The following is a 5,108-nucleotide window of genomic DNA, read 5'->3' on the forward strand; positions in this document are numbered from 1 at the left end:
CTCATCATTGGACACGACAGGAATAGGTGTGCTATGACTGAGAACAGATTCCGCCCAAGGTCCAGAAAACGGAGTAGATAGATCCTGCAAAGAAGTTTTAGTAGCAAAGGGGAAAACTTCTTCATCAAATCTGACATGCCTGCATGTGTAAATCTTATTAGTATGTAAGTCCATGCATCTGTACCCCCCTAAAGGACTCAGAATAACATAGGAAGACACATGGAGAAGACCTGTATGACATCTTATGACGATTATATGGTCGAAGATGAGGATAGCATAAACACCCAAAGACACGAAGAAAAAGATAGGAAGGAGGGGATTTATGTAACAAGAGATGAGGACTGGAGTTATTTAATACAGAAGATGGCATTCTGTTAATTAAATAGACAGCAGTCTCAAAGGCAAAATCCCAAAATTTCAAAGGAACAGAGGCATGAGCTAGAAGAGCCAGACCAGTTTCAACAATGTGGCGATGTTTCCGTTCAACACGACCATTCTGTTCATGTGTATAGGCACAGGATTGTCTATGTTGAATTCCTAATTGAACAAACGAAGAATGCAACTTTTTGTACTCAGCACCTAAATTAGACTGAATGGCTTTTATTTTGCAATTAAAGGACCGTTCAACAAGAGTACGAAATTAATCAAAGATGACATAAAGATCAGACTTTAATTTCATAGGGAAGAACCATGTATAACGGGAATAGTCATCCACAAAGATCACAAAATAACGGAAGCCAGAAGTAGATAAAGTGGGCGCATGACCCCAAATTTCTGTGTAAATAAGATCTAGGACTTGAGAACTAGAGGAAGCAACACGAGGGAGGGGAAAACGGACAGATTTGCCTAATTGACACGCATTGCATAAAGAATTATGACAACGAATATTATCACGAGACCCACTAACTAAACAAGAACGAAGTATATGGCTAAAAACACGGTTATGAGGATGACCCAGACGATTGTGCCAAGTGGAAGCCGAGGCACGAGCGGAAAGAAACGCTGACCGAGACGAACTAGGTAATGAAAGTGTGTATAGTCCCCCCAAACTATTGCCCCGTAGAAGTATTTCCTTGGTATTGATATCCTTCACAACAAAAAAGGAGGGGTGAAACTCAAAAAAGACTTTATTATCGGATGCAAACTTCTGAACAGATAATAAAGAAGTAGACAAACGTGGAACGTGAAGTATATGGGACAATGTAAATGATCTAGAAGGGGTAATAAAAGAGGCATGGCCAACATGACTAATAGATAAACCCATACCGTCACCGACACGTAAAGTGTCATTACCAGTGTATTTCTCCGATGCAGACAGGGCAGCAATGTTTGGAGTTGCATGATTTGTGGCTCCAGTGTCCGGAACCCAAGTATGATAATTTGACGAAGTTTTAGCAACTAAACCATTCTGAAACACCAAATTAGCCTGAGAACCCGGAGCCCCTGAATATCGCCGAAAACAGTTGACTCCCGTGTGACCGAAACTTTTACAAATTTGACACGGATCATTATAGCGCGAAAAACAATTGGATCCCGTGTGACTAAAACGTTTACAAATTTGACATGGATCATCATAGCGCCAAAAACAATTGACTCCCGTGTGACCAAAACGTTTACAAATTTGACACGGATCATCATAGCCCCAAAAACAATTGACTCCTGTGTGGCCGAAACCTTTACAGATTTGACACGGATCATCGAAGCCACGTTGCTGACCTCCACGGTAATTAAGGTTGCCACCGCAGCGCTGCATCTTCTTGATTTTATGAATCACAAAACCCTAGCTAACTGATACCAGATGAGAACTAATTGTATTATATTTTCTGAACTTGATTACAATGAGATCAGATGATGTGAATATATACAATAGAGAGTCACAGTGTGATAAGGATAAGAAGTAGGGAGTCACAGTGTGACGAGGATAAGAAGTTCTAAACAGACTCAGATACATAGAGTCCTAATAGGGAGAATGAAGATGTTAGCTAGAATAATGTAGTGGTTTTTTTTTTTAAAAAAAAAATGTTTAAAAAAAACGAATGGAGTGTTGGAATGATGGAGAAAAAAGAATACAAAGATCACATCAAGACAAAGAGGAAGAAGACAAAAAAGTAATGGTAAAGTTGTTATTTCTTTAAAAATTGAGGGCAATTAAAATGAAAAAATAAATCAAAAATTAGATCAAAAAATTTCATTCATTAAATTTGAAATCAATGATAAGCAATGGGTGCCATTTTTGAGGGGCAAATGGCAACTCCCAAATATATATATATATATATATATATATATATATATATATATATATATATATATATATATATATATATATATGTGTGTGTGTGTGTGTGTGTGTGTGTGTGTGTGGGGGGGGGGGGGGGGGGGGGGGGGTTCAGATGCGGGTGATACTTCCGGTGCGGTTGCGCGGTTGGACGCACCTTAAGCATTAACATGACGCATATTTAAGTACAGATGCAACTCACGCACCTTAAGCACACAAACAAAGCACCTTAAGAACATAAATCACTCATATTAAGTACACAAATCACGCACATTAAGCACATAACAAAGCACTTTAAGAACGCACATTAGGTTGTCTTCCGTCGATGGCCGGAAGGACTAAATCGACTAAAAATAATTGTTTTCGGGGACTAAATTGACGACCGAATGGACTAAATCGACTAAAAATAATTGTATTCGAGAACCAAATCGATGAATAAGCTATTGAGGGACTACATTGACAATTCGCTAATAATTGAGAGACCAAATCGTTCATTAGGTCTTAAAAATATATTCATTCCTGGAAAAGGGGAATTAAAAAAATAAATAAATAAACTTTAGAATCCCACAAACACTTTAATGTCGTTAAAAACCCTGTCCATTTTGGTTCACACTAAACAACTCCTTCCGCAGAGATTCCATTGTCCCAAATTGTAGTCTTCCTGATTTTTTTTTTTATTATTTTTTATTTTTTTTTATGGTGAATGCTATATTTTTAATCTCACAGTTTTTTTGATATTATCATATTTAATCTTTAATATTAAATTTAATCACACTTAATTTCATGAATTTACTAACATTATTACTTTGGTCACCTGTTGCATTTTTATCTATTTAACATTAAATTGATCTCTCCTAATAATTTAGGAGAAAATTACACTTTTGGTCCTATGATTATAGGGGAGGTGGTAATTTCAGTTCGTGAATTTTAAAACTAACAAATTTAGTCCTTTTAGTATGTTTTTTTGGCAGATTTGGTCCTTCCGGCAAAATCACAGGCCAAAAGTCACCGGAAAAATGTAAATCATTTTTTATTATTTAACTATGAGGACAAATTGGTCATTTCCAAGTCATTTCTTCTTCTTTCTCTTCCTCCTTGCCAAACATCTCCGCCCGAGAAAGCTTAGCATTTCATCTTCTCATCGCCCTCACCCTCGCTTGTAACATTCATAGAACTGCTCTCTTCTGCTGTCCTGACTGCATGATCTGAGAATGGAGCAGTACCGAGTAGCTCGAGTTGAAGGAAACAGCTCGATTCCACTGATAAAGAGCGTATCCTTCTGAAAAGAATTGATGGAATCACGCGCTCGTTTGTCACCTTTAAGCTCCTAGAAGGTTTCAATTCAACTTCCTTGCCAAAACTGTGATCATATAGCCTGGAATACCTGTCTAATGACTCATTCAGGGAAGTACTTCTTCTGTGAAGAAATGAAGATTTTCGATCATCATTCTTGCCCTCAATCTCTGCCACTTGATTATCTTCTTTGATAGGCAAGTTCACTATAGTGTCATCTTCCTTCTGTTCTGTTGTTTTACATCGAAAATCAAGGGTCGAGGCTCGATTCAGAGTCCTGTTATCCTCTTCATCACCCATGAGACCAAAGCTATCTAAGAGATCCTTTGCATTCTTTGGGATAGCTTTTTCGGGTTCTGGTTAACCTAGGATGTTCTGGTTTTAGTCTGAATTCATGAAAAAACAAAAGAATTTGCATATATTTACCTGCAAATATGTTTCTTCATCCTCCAAAAGTCTCTGTGCTTTTCCAGTATCATTGTGAATCGATTTGGTCTTGTCTGCAGAACTCCAAGTTGTTCCAGGATTAAAAATCATAAACAATAAACAGTTGATTAATTGGGTATTTGAGAGCTGAGATGCTTACTCTTATCATTTATCACTCTGGGCAGAAGCTTCTTCCTGACATTATTATAGTGCTAGTGATGGTAGTCCAGAGCACATATGAATCGCTTCCACATGCACCCAGCTGGATTATACCTTTCCCCATCTCCGTCTTCCTCGTCAACGCGTCTCATCCATGAACTCATTCTTCCCATATTCCCAGATTTCTGGTAAAAACAAGAAACCAAATACTAAGCTTTCTCCGGCGGAGATGTTTGGCAAGGAGGAAGAGAAAGAAGAAGAAATGACTTAGAAATGACCAATTTGTCCTCATAATTAAATAATAAAAAATGATTTACATTTTTCCGGTGACTTTTGGCCTGTGATTTGGCCAGAAGGACCAAATCTGCTAAAAAAAACATACTAAAAGGACTAAATTTGTTAGTTTTAAAAGTCATGAACTGAAATTACCACCTCCCCTATAGTCATAGGACCAAAAGTGTAATTTTCTCATAATTTAGTAATTTCACAAGCAAAAAAGGTTCATATAACATATATTAAATGACATAACTAGCACCAATTTTTTTGAGAAAATGATCAAATATGCCCTTAAACATTTCGCTAAAAGTCAATTAGCACCATGAATTTTTAAAAAGTTCAATTGAACACATGAACACACGATTTTTGGTCAGTTGACACCATTAGCCGATAACTTCTGAGGTAAAAGTCGGCAATTGCCCTCGTGACGCGCCACATAAGCGTTAGAGTGGGTACTTGGCTGCCACATAAGCATAAATAAAAAAAAAAAACTTAAATTAAAGAAATAAAAAAAAAAAGATTTAAAATTATGATTCAGCCGAATCCACTGGCCTCATGGCCCTTGGAGAAAAACCGAGCTCCAACGATTTTCCTATTACAAATTTGAGCGGTGAACTTCACTCCCGTTTCGCAAACCCCCTTCCAACGGCTAAGAACGGGCCCGAGATTCAGATCAGAA

The 5,108-nt window shown here is 37.5% G+C and overlaps 1 long non-coding RNA gene across 1 annotated transcript; it reads right to left on the reverse strand.

Moving 5' to 3' along the window:
* Positions 1 to 3,911: 3,911 nt before the first annotated feature.
* On the reverse strand, positions 3,912 to 4,351 carry LOC109147893. Its single transcript, XR_002048721.1, has 3 exons — positions 4,155 to 4,351; positions 3,995 to 4,068; positions 3,912 to 3,933 (listed from the first exon to the last, which is right to left on the reverse strand). It is a non-coding gene; the product is annotated as an uncharacterized LOC109147893 (long non-coding RNA).
* Positions 4,352 to 5,108: the final 757 nt, after the last annotated feature.

Source organism: Ipomoea nil, unplaced genomic scaffold, assembly GCF_001879475.1.
Source record: "Ipomoea nil cultivar Tokyo-kokei standard unplaced genomic scaffold, Asagao_1.1 scaffold2036, whole genome shotgun sequence".
NCBI lineage: Eukaryota > Viridiplantae > Streptophyta > Magnoliopsida > Solanales > Convolvulaceae > Ipomoea > Ipomoea nil.